Source organism: Podarcis muralis, chromosome 8 (genome assembly GCF_964188315.1).
Source record: "Podarcis muralis chromosome 8, rPodMur119.hap1.1, whole genome shotgun sequence".
NCBI classification, from domain to species: Eukaryota; Metazoa; Chordata; class Lepidosauria; order Squamata; family Lacertidae; genus Podarcis; species Podarcis muralis.
In genome coordinates, this window is record NC_135662.1 from 10923135 (window position 1) to 10938350 (window position 15216).

The 15216-nt window shown below is 44.7% G+C and overlaps 1 protein-coding gene and 1 long non-coding RNA gene across 4 annotated transcripts in view; one reads left to right on the forward strand and one right to left on the reverse strand.

Annotated features, from left to right (window-relative positions):
• Positions 1-15216, forward strand: part of KCNQ3 (potassium voltage-gated channel subfamily Q member 3) — a 165156-nt gene that overhangs the window by 81941 nt on the left and 67999 nt on the right. The gene's annotated exons all lie outside the window — the stretch shown is intronic.
• On the reverse strand, positions 1312-7118 carry LOC144328664 (uncharacterized). Of its 2 annotated transcripts, none has more exons than XR_013393850.1 (3): positions 6355-7118; positions 4818-4916; positions 1312-1748 (listed from the first exon to the last, which is right to left on the reverse strand). It is a non-coding gene; the product is annotated as an uncharacterized LOC144328664 (long non-coding RNA). The 2 variants fall into 2 exon arrangements; XR_013393849.1 differs by having other exon boundaries at positions 1312-1763.

Sequence of the window (15216 nt, forward strand, 5' to 3'; positions counted from 1 at the left end):
TTAAACCACAGAGCCTAGGACTTGCCGATCAGAAGGTCAGCGGTTCGAATCCCCGTTGACGGGGTGAGCTCCCGTTTCTCGGTCCCTGCTCCTGCCAACCTAGCAGTTCAAAAGCACGTCAAAGTGCAGGTAGATGAATAGGTACCGCTCTGGTGGGAAGGTAAACGGTGTTTCCGTGTGCTGCTCTGGTTCTCTAGAAGCAGCTTAGTCATTCTGGCCACATGACCCGGAAGCTGTATACCGGCTCCCTCGGCCAATAAAGCAAGATGAGCGCCGCAACCCCCGAGTCGGCCACGACTGGACCTAATGGTCAGGGGTCCCTTTACCTTTACCTATGGGTGTTCACCTTGTGCACCTGTGAACGCGCATTTTATTTAGGACACCTTAGAATTCTTACAGCGCAGCCTCTTTGAACTGTGATAATGTTTCTTCCTCTCTTGGATGGATTGTGGAAAGGTGTGCATGCGTATGTCTTCTTGACCGTGCATGTCTAAAAACCTCTGGCCCTTACATGGCTCAAATGCAACCTATTTGCCATTGCAGTAGGGAGTGAAATGTTTTGCTGGGAAATGGCCTGGCTTCCAAACCATCACCAGAGCAGCTGGCTTTGTTTTCTCCCCCTGTGGTTCTTAACCAAGTTCTTTCCTGGCACCTAAGTTGCTATTTCGCTTAAAGCTCATGACCTTTCGGATGTCCTGGCTGGTGGTAACTACTTTCTTCAGCGGGTTTTGTTTGACTTCTCAGGAAATTTAATAATCCCATAGCACTGAACGGGGAGAGGGGGGAACACAAAATCTGATAAAGAGCCATACATTCATTGCGGTTTCGCTTGTACATTAATGGATTATTGACTGAAATAGGTCAGATCTGTCCGTAATTATGCTTTTTGCTGCGCTTGTGAAAATGGAACCTCTCGTGTGACTGTTAACCTTACATACTAACCTGGTAAATGATTTTTCCGAAAGGCATTCAAAGTCAATTTCTGTCCAGCGTAGGCTGAAAATCTTTCCTCACAGATTTTTATCAGGCAAACTTGATTATTACAAGGATGTGTTAATAGGCTGTGCGGGGATCCTTTTTTCAGTTTATTGTTTATGACCTACCTTTTGCATTTCTTTGGTTTCAGTAAATTGTACAGCAAAGGTGTGAGCCAATACATGTTTACTTGTGTGTAAATTCACAAAGAATCACAGTTTTAATCCAGTTTTTAGCATCTAGGGTACACCATCAAAAGCTCATGGATGTAATCCAGGAAAACTCTCCTCCCTGTAATGGAAATTGGTCAAATCAACACGATGAGTATTCATTTGCTTCATTGCTGTTCTGCAAACGATATGTAATTAATGACAGTCTGTTTTGCACTGTTTTGACATTTGTTTTACATTGAAATGAACGCAAGTTATGTAAATTACGTAACTTATTTTAATTAGCGGACTTAGTATAAGGTGGAAACCAAGAAACAATGCTGGTTGTGATTAATGGAGGTCAGAATGGAAATCGCTTCCTTTCGACATCGCTCCCTCCAGATGACCTTTTCTTGAGCATTTGTCCTCATTTGCTTGCTCACACAGAGGTCTGGTCTTTACTAAGCATCTATTCTGATTTGTTATATATGACAATGAGCATTCATCCTGATTTGCTTGAGGGGTGTGTACATGTCTTCCCATTAATGATTCAGGACCAAGGTGATCAAGGGTCTGGAAACCAAGCCGTACGAGGAACGATTGAGGGAGCTGAGTATGTTTAGCCTGGAAGAGAAGAAACTGGGAGGGAGTTATGAAAGCCTTTGTGGCGATCACACAGGGTCCCCGGACGTTTAACAGTCTATTGATTCCTGTGCCACCACTGTGCTCGCTTCCCCGCTGCCACCAACCCGTTACTCTTGGGTAAAACACTGAGTCCAGACAGTTGTTAAAAGTGAACCAAATAAACAAGTTTATTTTATAACCATTAACAAGTTTATGGTTTCTTAGATAATATTCCTGTCAGTATCTTAACTTTAGTTTCTTTATCGGCCTATACCTTCCTAATACCTTCTGACTGAATCCATCTTTATTTTAGTGGAGAGTGTAATTGAACAGCATGTTCTAGATTTCATGCAGTACGGAGTGCTAAACTAAACTAAAAATATGGTACTGTGTGTATCTCACCCCCCCTCTCAAAATTGAAATTCTCTGCCAAGAACAAACGAATTCTGAATTTTGCAGACTGAGCTCTACTGATTCTTACTTTGGAAACTTTAATCCTAGCTTTGTATCCATAAGGACTAGAAACCTGCTCTCTCTCCTTTTAAAAAAAGAAGGCTTAGCTTGTCAGGGAGGAAGCAAAGTTGAGCACAATGTCCCATATTCTGTGCTCTCGTACAGTCACGGTGGGCACAAAAAATGAGAGGGGAGAAGAGGATTCATTTTTCAACTTAAAAAGTTGTGTTTGCCAATTGATAAGTGCCTGCCTTTGTCTAACTTTGAGAAACACCCACCCATTCTGTAAAAGAGAGAAGCCCCCAGTTTGCCACCTGCAAATCAGTTTTTAGGGCTCGTCTTTCCTGTGTTGCCAAAACCAGGGAATCAAAGCAATATGCTGACCTGCGGAAGGGCGTTGGGATGGCAGTGGGGAGCCTTGTAAGAGATAAGTCAAGGATTTTATGGGAACATGGCTAACACTTTTTAGATCTATTGACCACATAAATCTGAGAGGCATAAAATGCCAAGTCATTATAGAGCAGTGAATCATCTCTCTCTCTCTTGGGGAGCAGATGTTCTTGGAGGCTTTGTCCAGACTGGCTCACACAGTGACCTGATGGAGCATTATGAAGCTTTGGCTGGCTTGAAAGGAATCTCTCTCTCTCTCTCTCTCTCTCTCTCTCTCTCTCTCTCTCTCTCTTTCAAGGATTAGCAAAGGTATATGTGTGCAAATGTACAACCAGAAGCCCAGTTTCTGTTTTTCTTGATCTGCAAGTTTGATCTGGGCAAACAAACTCGTCTCTAGAAGCCCAGTGCATCGTTTTGGAGGCAAACAGTAAAAGGAACTAGCCATATTTATCATACGTGCAAACAGCTGCCTAAATGGGCAATCCTACGGCAACAGTTGTTGGCAGTTTAGGATGCCGTTGGCTCTCCAACCCTGGCTTAGTCGAATATATGCCAGGGTAATTTGTACAGCTGGGGCTCAGCTGGCTGAACAATCCAGCCATGGGCTTAGGCAGAGCAGCCACCCCACTACTGAATGGGTTTTGGATCTGGTGTGGCTTTATGCCAGCTTAATTTACAGAGGCATGCTTTATGCCAGCTTCTTGTGCCTTGAATTGCGTCCTTAATCTCTATTCGTAGATCTTCATGTAGTCAAAACAGCACCATTCATATGTGCAGGTAACTCAGGTTTTGCAGGAGTGGGTTTTTTTTAAAAAAAAAAAGTTAGAGGAAGAAAACTCCTAAGGAGAAGACCCTTCCCCAAATCTCAGTGAGGACTGACCCCATGCTCTGTGGGTGCAGAAGAACACGGTGTGGTTTAAAGGAAACTCTTGTTTGTTAAACAAACTGCTGCATAACTCATTGTAGCATATACTGCAAAGAACACATAGCCTAAAACCCTGTTTTAAAACAACACATTTGAGCCAGGAACTGGCAAGTGGACTCAGCCCAGGGCATGCAAAGCAAGCATGTTTATGCTAGTTTGCTTGTTTTGCACAATCTGCGGCATGATCCGAACTGTGTTAATTTATAATCTACCCACCAGTGTTCAATTTTGCTTACTTCCGAGTAAGTGCCCATAGCAATACAGCCTTGTTCCTCCTTTGGTCTAGGTGTAGGGAATTGCACAGAGAAATGAAACAGTCCTGTTGCTGTAACCATCATTTCTGCATTACTGTTTAACTAGGCATTGCCCAACAAGCAGTGCTTTCTTTTTTTTTACGTGGGTGGCACCGTGGGTTAAACCACTGTGCTGCTTGGACTTGCCGATCGAAAGGTTGGCAGTTCAAATCCCCACGACGGGGTGAGCTCCCGTTGCTCCATCCCAGCTCCTGCCAACCTAGCAGTTTGAAAGCACATCAAAGTGCAAGTAGATAAATAGGTACCGCTCTGGAAGGTAAACGGTGTTTCCATGCATTGCTCTGGTTTTGCCAAAAGCAGCTTAGTCATGCTGGCCACATGACCCAGAAGCTGTACGCCAGCTCCCTCGGCCTGTGAAGTGAGATGAGCGCCTCAACCCCAGAGTCGTTCGCGACTGGACTTAATTGTCAGGGGTCCCTTTACCTTTACCTTTTACTCAAGGGTACGCAGTAGTGGCACCTCTTTTTGTTGTTGTTAAAAAGTGTGACACTTACTGTATCAACTTCATGGTGAGTACTGGCCCCTATTTTTCTAGGGGGGAAAAGCACTGCCGATAAGGGTTTAGAAGCTGAAGGTAGTATTCAACTACCATGCCCCATCAGAGCAAGGATCTGCATCCAGGGGATGAGAGCGGGAGAATGTTTCATTGCAGAAGGGGAATACTTGCAGTGATGGAACAAGAGACTTAATTAGGGTTGCTATACGTTCGGAACTTCCTGGACATAGCCAGTATTTGGCCCTCTTAAGCAGTGACCAGGGGAAATTGCTGAAATGTCCAGGAAAATGTAGATTTTGATGAATTTCATTAGAAATAGCTCAAAAACTAATATTTTCTTTGAGATTTTGCACACACAAAAAGCCCAGCAACATTTGTGTCCGGATTTTCCCTTTTTGAAATATGGCAACCCCTTGCCTTGGCTAGATTCCACCCTTGTCTGGGTTTTGTTTTTGCTCTAAATTAAAGCTGATATTCTCCATTATACTTACGCAATGTGATCCCAAAAGCCGCATGAGATATAAACTGCCCTGGGGAAAATCCAAAGATGTATAAGTGATGCCAGCACAATCCTACTGGTTCAGGTGAAGCTGGAAAAAGCAGAACATTTTATTTCTAACCGGTGCCCTGACAGATGGGAGGTTTTTGGCAAGCTTCCTTTGTGCTCGCAAGGGTACTTTGCCGTTCAGGTGGCAAATGAATTCAGCAACACAGGCAAGCGCTCCCTGGCTGTCCCAGGTGCTAGACACAATGTCACACAGGCAGAATGTCTTGGCTCAGGAACAAGCAAAGAAGAAGAAGAAGAGAAGGAGGAGGAATGTTCCTGTCTGGGGAAGAGATTTCTAGCGGTTTCTGCAACTTACACTTTTTGGGGGGCGAAGAAGAGATTGGTGCCTCTGTAGGAACAGATGCTTCTTGCTGACCTTTGGATATCAGACACTTGGCACAATGTCAAGCACTTGGGTTGTACAGGAAAAATGATGGCCTGGATCCAGTCCTAGTCCTAGTTGCCAGCTGGCAACTCCAGATAAGGACAGGCACACTCAGCCTTGCCGTGACGGCTGAACTTTGAAGAGTGAGTTTCAGTTCTGCACACGTGCTGGTAACTTAGAACGCAATACAAATTTCTGCATTTGGATGCCGAAATTTTAAGATATGAGAAATTAGGAACCACATAGAGGTAGAAGGAAGTCATTAAATAAGTCAGGGAGTAAAACCAGAGATTAGGCATAGATAAGCAAGTAAGAGTAGTGAGCAGAAATCGATAAGGTGAAGATAAAAGGACTTCTTACTGGAAATATATGTTTATAATGATGGTTCATATTTCTTAAAAAACTGTATTTTATAAGATTTTTCTTTTAACTTTCTATTTTTCCTATTTTTCTCCTCTTTTCGACTTTTCCTTTTCTTCTTTTCTATTTTCTTTTTGTGTAATCTTTTTCTTCCATAACACAGCAATGTGTTTTAGTATGTGCAATTTTTAATGTTTAAATAAAGATATTTTTTTTAAAAAAGGGATGCAATCCTGAGCATATTTTACTCAGAAGCAAATTGCATGGAAGCTGAGGGAGGCTGCTTTCTAGTAAGTATGTTTGGAATCTGAGCAAGAGGCAGCAGAAGTGTACAAAAAATTTGCTTTTCTCTCTCTCTCTCACGACACTAAAACTGTGGAGCATCCTGCGGAACTGAATGCTGGAAGATTGAGGGCAGAGAAAAGAAAGTGCTTTTTCACACAGCATTTTGTAAGTGGTGGAATTCTTTCCCGCAAAAGATCACAGAATCATAGAGTTGGAAGGGACCCCGTGGGTCATCTAGTCCAACCCCCTGCAATGCAAGAATAATGATGATGGCTACCAACTTCAATGGCATTGAAAGGGGATTAGATACATTTGTGGAAGATAAGGTGAACAGTGCCTGCTTGCCATGATGGCTATTGTGGCGTTTGCCCATTCGTTTGAAAATGTCTCTACAGGGGAGAGAGAAAGGGTTAAAATGTAGGCCAATAGGAAAGCGGGAGGCGGAGCCTACCTGTTTATAAAAGGGCTTAGCTCGAGGTTTGGGTTGTGGGTAGTTGGTTGGTTGGTTGGTTGCGAAAAGGCAGTTGGAAAAGCAGTTGGCAGGCAGTTGGAAATAGAGAGACAGTTGGTGCAGTGGGTTCGAGTGTGAGGGGAGGTAGAAGAGATAGAGTCAGGATAAAATAAGACTAAGAAGGTAAAGAGTAACAATGTTTGGAACATAGCTGTCAACCTTTCCCTTTTTTTAAAAGGGAAATTCCCTTATTCCAAATAGGATTCCTCGCAAGAAAAGGGAAAAGTTGACAGCTATGGTTTGGAATGCGGTTAAAGTTTGTTTGTGTCTGCAATAAACTACACTCGTCTTTGTTAACTTGAGAACCTGACTGAGACTAAATGATTTACCGGGGAGGACCTGGGTGGTGGCAGTGGATTAGTGGTGGACGGGTCAATAGTCTGTGAGATGACCGGGGGCTCCCGTACGACCACCACAAAATGTTCTGCTGCCACTCTTTGAGGCATTATGTTTCCAAATTACTGGTTGTTAGGAATCCCAGGAGACGAGAGTCTCGTTGCTCTCAGGTCTTGCCTGTAGGCTTCCCTTGGGTGTCTGGTTGGCCGCAGCAACAACAGGGTGTTGAATCAAATGGTTCTTCTTATGTTCTTATGTTGTTTTTTTAAAAAATGATTTTTATTAGGTTTTCTATATTTCATTACATTTTCATATCATAAATCCAAAACTTAAGACATTGCTTACATAAAGCATCGACCTCCTTCCCTCCCTCTAACTGGCTTCCACACAACTTTACCAGTCTCTTCACATTTCTATTACCACTTTTTTACCTTATATCTATCTTTTAGCATTCACCTTCTTGTATCAGCTCCTTATTTTCAACCAAACATTTCAACTCAAACCTACAAACATTTTTAACTGTTTACAATTTTCTTTCAAATAGAATAAAAATTTGCTCCAGTCCTTTTGATACAGTTCATCACACCGATTCCGGATCTTCCCTGTCAGCATTGCCAACTCCACGTACTTGATCATCTTAATTGCAACCTTTGGTCCCCACCCTGCACTCGGCTCTCACCTGTGGCTCCTAGATGCTGTCAGCATGTGGCAGTGGCTACACCCAGGAAACAGCTCTGACTGGCTGGCTAAACCAGGTGTCAGGGGCTGGACTGAGGAGGAATGGTGGGAGCCACCCCTCCTTTTCCTGAACCTTCCCAAGTGCAGGAGGACAGTATTGATTTAGAACAGTGGTTTGCAGAGGGGCATAGTCTAGAGGGCAAAAGCTGGGAAATACTGGGTGAGAACAGCTAGAAGAGGGAATACCAGAAGAGGGACAGCTGGTAGATTCAGTGTTCTTGGACAGCATTCCTGACCCCCCTTCACCCAAGACTAGATCAGGCACATCCAACAGGTAGATCACAATCTACTCGTATATCTCAGAGTGTTCCTGGTAGATCTCTGGTCTCTCAGGGATCTCTCCCCACCAAAAATAATAAAAGCAAAAAAAAGCTCAACAACTATGGTTTCGTAAAAAAAAGTTCAACCACTCTGGCTTCCTAAGAAAAGCTGAACAACTTTGCCTTTCCCAAATAAGCTCAGCAACTTTTGGTTCCTAGCCAAAAAGTTGACCATCAGATTAAGGTCCACTATTTGATTGTGGATTCAGGACCCTAAACTGTGTTTTATATAATCGACTTTTGATTATGTTCTGTATATATCACAATGCTCATTCAGTTTCATTCATTCATATATTCCATTTCCTTCATTCATTTGCTTCCTAAAAAACAACAACACTGAACAACTTTGACTTCCCAGAAAAAGTCCAACAACTTTGATCCATCTGACAATGGGTAGATCACTGCTAGTTTTTTTACACTGTGAGTAGATCGCAGCCTCTTGAGAGTTGGACGTCCCTGGACTAGACGGAATTTGAGAGTGATAGAACAGAAAGTGCAGTAGCAACAAGATCAGATTACCCAACGTAGGAGTGACATAGATTAATTGGGGACGCAGGGGGTGAACATGTACTGGGAGCAATGCCATTTCTAGAGAGATATGCATTCCTTTATCTGTGGCTGTGATTATTAAAGAAACTAACTGGTAAGGGACGCGGGTGGCGCTGTGGTCTAAACCACAGAGCCTAGGGCTTGCTGATCAGAAGGTTGGCAGTTCAAATCCCCGCGACAGGGTGAGCCCCCGTTGCTTGGTCCCAGCTCCTGCCAACCTAGCAGTTCGAAAGCACGTCAAAGTGCAAGTAGATAAATAGGTACCACTCTGGCGGGAAGGTAAACGCTGTTTCTGTGTACTGCTCTGGTTCGCCAGAAGTGGCTTAGTCATGCTGGCCACATGACCCGGAAGCTATCTGCTGACAAACACCGGCTCCCTTGGCCTATAGAGCAAGATGAGCGCTGCAACCCCAGAGCCGTCTGCAACTGGGCCTAATGGTCAGGGGTACCTTTACCTTTAACTGGTAAGAATGTTCCTTTCTTTTGATCTGCTTATTTACTGCCACCAAGGGAGGGATTTGATTCCCCGAAGCCTGGCACCAGGTGAGGGTAGCCGATGGGTCTCAAACCCTCGGTGAGTTAGGGACTCTTCCCCTAAATGCAAGACAGGCTCCGGCGGATTGAAGGGACAAGACCAAGAACATGTATGCCCCGTTAAAAAAGGGAAGATATGCAACTGAACGGGCTAACCATGCCTGATGGCCTCAGGGCTTCACAGAATGCTGGGGGCAACTGAGGGTGCATCTCACTACTGTGGTATTAGAGGGTTACCCAGTTCTCCAATGATTCCTTGTGGCCGTTACATTGCTACATTTTGAACCCGCAGATACATATCAGCATCTGATTATAACTCTTGTTTTACCTCTTTGTCTCTTAAAGGGGCGCATTTCAAAGATGGTTCCATGTCGGAGATTTAAAGTCTCTGAGAGTCTTTTCTGGGCGGACATTTCTCTCTCTCTCTCTCTCCCCCCCCCTGCCAGCCCATTTTATGGGATTTGTAATAAAATACTCTAAATGGCTTACTTAACGGGTCAACCTTTTTTTCCTTCCCTGGTATAATATCGAAACTGCAATTCCCAGCACATTTCAATACACCAAGAGGGAATAGTAGAAATTTACAGCTAATGAAATATTGAGGAGGGTGATTACCTAATCTGCTCCTGGGGACTTGGCAGTCAGGCATATGATAGCTGAGTGCTGTGCTGTCACTGGAGTTTTTTGGGGTATAAAACTTGCAACATTTTGTTGCAGTGTGGAGCCCTGCAGTTCAGGGTTCCAGGGGCTCTGCTCCATCCCTCCTCCCCAGTTTTATGTCTTCGTCACAGCAGTCAGCAATCTGTGAACCCTGGAAACATTTAGGGCCCCACCAGACACTTCCTGTTGTGTGTGTGTGTGTGTGTGTGTGTGTGTTCTGCAATAACTGAATATTGTAGCAGCTCAGCTTGGTAGAGCATGAGATTCTTAATCTCCTTGTCATGGTTACAGATGGGTAGCCGTGTTGGTCTGCCATAGTCAAAACAAAAAAAATTCCTTGCAGTAGCACCTTAAAGACCAACTAAGTTAGTTCTTGGTATGAGCTTTCGTGTGCATGCACACGAAAGCTCATACCAAGAACTAACTTAGTTGGTCTTTAAGGTGCTACTGCAAGGAATTTTTTTTGTCCTTGTCATGGGTTCGAGCCCCACATAGGGCAAAAGATTCATTCATTAATAACAATAATAATTTTATTATTTATAGCCCGCCCATCTCCGGGCCACTTTGTGAGGCTTCTGGCTGATATAAAAACGTAAAAAAATGTCAAACATTCAGGGGGTTGGACTAGATGACCCTCGTGGTCCCTTCCAGCCCTAGAGTTCTATGATTCTATGAATTGATGCAATAATAGTGCTTGAGTGGTGGGTTTATACTGGATCATCCTGCTTCATTAGTCATTCCGTGATGCTTCCCAGTGCTGTTGTATTATTGCCAGTGATTTTTCGAGAAAAAGAGATGTCGGAACTCACCATGAACGCCTCCCATGTTTTCTTATAATGGCAATGGCATCCACCTGAGAGGTGCTGGAACTGAGTTTCGGTGAATTCCGGCTAAAAAAAGGCCCTGGTTATTGCCCTCTGGAGGGGATCTTTTGCCCTATAGCGCAACAAAAGCCGGTGTATGGGAACTGCACCTAGAAGTCCGGAAACTGTGTGGACATCAACCAGGATCACACGATCAACCAAGATCGACCAGGGACACCCCACAATCGACTAGTAGATCACAACCAACTTGTTGGACATGCCTGCTTTGGAAGATGATGAAACCAGTGGAGGACAAGGCTCCCAATGACTACTAACCATGAGGGCTGCCTGCACAGAGGGAGACACTAATGCTTCTGAAGACCAGCTGCTAGAAGCCACAGGAGAGGATAGTGCCCTTGTGCTTTCAGGCTTCCCATCTGGTTGACCACTGCGAGAACAAGGTGCTGGACTAGATGGGCCACTGGCCTGATCTTCTTATACTCTCAAGATGTGCTCACAATGTGCATGTTCAGCATTGAGGAGAAACCACTGCTCTGCCAGTCAGGATCCCTGATTGTCCAGGATTCCCACACAGGTAGGGGAGCACTCTGTGCATGCCTGTGTCCCTGTCTGCATATTGGACCCTTCTCAGTTGCAGGCCTGTCCATGTTTCCTGTTGTGAACATTACTAGAGGGACACAGGGGCAATTATCAGCAGCATCCACAATGTGCAGGCAATACAGGAACCGACTATTGCATGAGCTTATGCAGGGGATTCCCCAACCTGATGCCTTCCAGATGTTCTGGTGGCTGCACAGCTCTGCCGGCTAGCAGTAATGGGAGTTGCAGTTCAAAACATCTTGAGAGCACCAGGTTGGAGAAGAGTTATTCATAGAATCATAGAGTTGGAAGCGACCACAAGGGCCATCGAGTCCAACCCCCTGCCAAGCAGGAAACACCATCAGAGCACTCCTGACATATGGTTGTCAAGCCTCTGCTTAAAGACCTCCAAAGAAGGAGACTCCACCCCACTCCTTGGCAGCAAATTCCACTGTCGAACAGCTCTTACTGTCAGGAAGTTCTTCCTAATGTTTAGGTGGAATCTTCTTTCTTGTAGTTTGGATCCATTGCTCCGTGTCCGCTTCTCTGGAGCAGCAGAAAACAACCTTTCTCCCTCCTCTATGTGACTTCCTTTTATATATTTGAACATGGCTATCATATCACCCCTTAACCTCCTCTTCTCCAGGCTAAACATGCCCAGCTCCCTTAGCCGTTCCTCATAAGGCATCGTTTCCAGGCCTTTGACCATTTTGGTTGCCCTCCTCTGGACACGTTCCAGTTTGTCAGTGTCCTTCTTGAACTGTGGTGCCCAGAACTGGACACAGTACTCCAGGTGAGGTCTGACCAGAGCAGAATACAGTGGCACTATTACTTCCCTTGATCTAGATGCTATACTCCTATTGATGCAGCCCAGAATTGCATTGGCTTTTTTAGCTGCCGTGTCACACTGTTGGCTCATGTCAAGTTTGTGGTCAACCAAGACTCCTAGATCCTTTTCACATGTACTGCTCTCAAGCCAGGTGTCACCCATCTTGTATTTGTGCCTCTCATTTTTTTTGCCCAAGTGCAATACTTTACATTTCTCCCTGTTAAAATTCATTTTGTTTGTTTTGGCCCAGTTCTCTAATCTGTCAAGGTCGTTTTGAAGTGTGATCCTGTCCTCTGGGGTGTTAGCCACCCCTCCCAGTTTGGTGTCATCTGCAAATTTGATCAGGATGCCCTTGAGTCCATCATCCAAGTCGTTGATAAAGATGTTGAATAAGACTGGGCCCAAGACAGAACCCTGTGGCACCCCACTAGTCACTCTTCTCCAGGATGAAGAGGAACCATTGATGAGCACCCTTTGGGTTCGGTCAGCCAGCCAGTTACAAATCCACTGAGTGGTAGCATAGTCAAGTCCGCATTTTACCAGCTTCTTTACAAGAATATCATGGGGCACCTTGTCAAATGCCTTGCTGAAATCAAGGTAGGCTACATCCACTGCGTTCCCTTCATCTACCAGGGTTGTAATTCTGTCAAAAAACGAGATCAGGTTAGTCTGACATGACTTATTTTTCAGAAATCCATGCTGACTATTGGTGATCACAGCATTCCTTTCTAGGTGCTCACAGACTGTTTGCTTAATGATCTGCTCCAGAATCTTCCTTGGTATTGATGTCAGACTGACTGGGCGGTAATTATTTGGGTCCTCTCTTTCCCCCTTTTTGAAAATAGGGACAACATTTGCCCTCCTCCAGTCTGCCGGGACTTCGCCTGTTCTCCAGGAATTCTCAAAGATGACTGCCAGTGGTTCTGAGATCACATCTGCCAGTTCTTTTAATACTCTTGGATGCAGTTCATCTGGCCCTGGAGACTTGAATACATCTAAACTAGCCAAGTATTCTTGTACTATCTCCTTAGTTATTCTGGGCTGTGTTTCCTCTGCTGAATCATTTGCTCCAAATTCTTCAGGTCGGGCATTGTTTTCTTTATCGGAGAAGACTGAGGCAAAGAAGGCATTGAGGAGTTCAGCCCTTTCTGTGTCCCCTGTTTGCATTTCACCATCTTCTCCTCTGAGTGACCCCACTGTTTCTTTGTTCTTCCTTTTGCTACGAACATACCCATAAAAGCCTTTTTTGTTGCTTTTAACCTCTCTAGCAAGCCTGAGTTCATTCTGTGCTTTAGCTTTTCTGACTTTGTGTCTACACGTGCTGGCTATTTGTTTGAATTCCTCTTTGGTGGTTTCCCCCCTTTTCCATTTTTTGTACACATCCTTTTTTAATCTTAACTCAGTTAAAAGTTCTTTAGATAGCCACCCTGGCTTCTTTAGGCACCTTCCATGTTTCCGTCTCATTGGTATTGCCTGAAGTTGTGCTTTTACTATCTCCCTCTTAACAAACTCCCAGCCATCATGAACTCCCTTTCCTTTTAGTATTACTGTCCATGGGATCTCACCCAGCACTTCCCTAAGTTTTATGAAGTCGGCTTTCTTAAAGTCAAGAAATTGAGTCCTAGTATGCTTGGCTGCTCCTTTCCGCTGTATGATCCGCTGCAGAAGAGCATGATCACTCGCGCCTAATGATCCTTCCACTTCTACCCCACTAACCAGGTCATCAACATTGGTTAGGACCAGATCTAAAATGGCTGTTCCTCTTGTTGCTTCTCCCACTTTCTGGACAATGAAGTTGTCTGCAAGTCCAGTGAGGAATCTGTTTGACCTTATGCTCTTGGCTGAGTTTGACATCCAACAAATATCCGGGTAATTGAAGTCCCCCATTACTACTATCTCCCTTCCTTTTGCATGCTTGGCCATCTGTTCCAGGAAGGCATCATCTATGTCCTCCGTTTGGCTTGGGGATCTATAGTAAACTCCCACAATGAGGTCTCTGTTATTCTTCTCTCCCTTAATTTTGACCCAAATGCTCTCACTTTGGCTTTGAGGTTCTAAATCTTGGATCTCTTCACAGGTATACACATCCCTGACATATAACGCCACTCCTCCTCCTTTCTTGTCTGGTCTGTTTCTTTGAAATAGATTGTATCCCTCCATTATTACATTCCAATCGTGGGATTTATCCCACCAGGTTTCAGTGATTCCTATTATGTCATATTTAGTTTGCTGTACCAAGAGCTCAAGCTCATCTTGTTTATTTCCCATGCTTTGCGCATTAGTGTACAGACATTGAAGTCCATTAATCATTCCCCCGTGTCTCTTATTTAAGGATTTTTTCCTCCCACCACTAGGTCTATATGCTGTTTGCTCCATTTGGTCTATGACATTTGGATGATCATCTTCATCAATTGATAGACTCCTACCTTCAGGTGCACTGTCTCCCTCCCCCACATTAGTCAGTTTAAAGCCCTCCTGATGAGGTTTCTGAGATTTTTGGCAAAAACATTCCTCCCAACCGTTGTGAGGTGCAGCCCATCGCTTGCCAGAAGTCCATCTTTAAGAAACTGCAGTCCGTGATTTAAAATTCCAAACCGTTCCTGTTTACACCATTTGCGAAGCCAGTTGTTCACTTCCACTATTTTTCCCTCTCTCCCTGGGCCACGTCGTTCAACTGGGAGGACAGATGAGATGACAATTTGTGCATTTAATTGCTTCAATTTCCTGCCCAGAGCCTCGTAGTCTCTTTTGATCCTCTGGAGGCTATTGCTTGCAGTGTCATTGGTTCCCACATGAACCAAGAGGAAGGGGTATTTGTCAGTGGGTTTTATGATTCCTTGCAGTCGTTCAGTTACATCTTGGATCTTAGCCCCGGGGAGACAGCACACTTCCCGAGACATCTTGTCAGGCCCACAGATCACTGCTTCTGTTCCCCTCAGTAGGGAATCCCCTATCACCACTACACGCCTCCTCTTAGGTCTGGTCGGGGTTCTTCCGTGAGCTGTCCGTTCCAAGGTCGCCTGCACATTCCCTGAGGACTGACTTTGCTGCTCGTCTTCATATACCTGATCGACTGTAATGAGGGAGAGATCCTCAAATGGAGTCTGCTCTTTGTCTTCCATGCTAGGGGAGAGGACCTCAAAGCGATTGTGTATTTCTAAACAATCAGAGCGAACCCTGGGCCTCCTACTTCTTTGAGTCACGTTTCTCCATATATCTGGCTCCTGTGTTGGTGAACTAGCCTCCTTCTCAGGGGAGTCCCCTGTCTCCTCCTTGGTGGAGACGGTGTGCTCTGTTGCTTCCAAGAAGAGCTCCAGCTCTCTAATTCTTTGGAGCGTAGCTACACGTTCCTCCAGTTGCTGGACTTTGTCTTGTAAGAGGGCAATCAACATGCAATTGCTGCAAGTAAAGCTGCCTGCAACCTTTGGCAAGA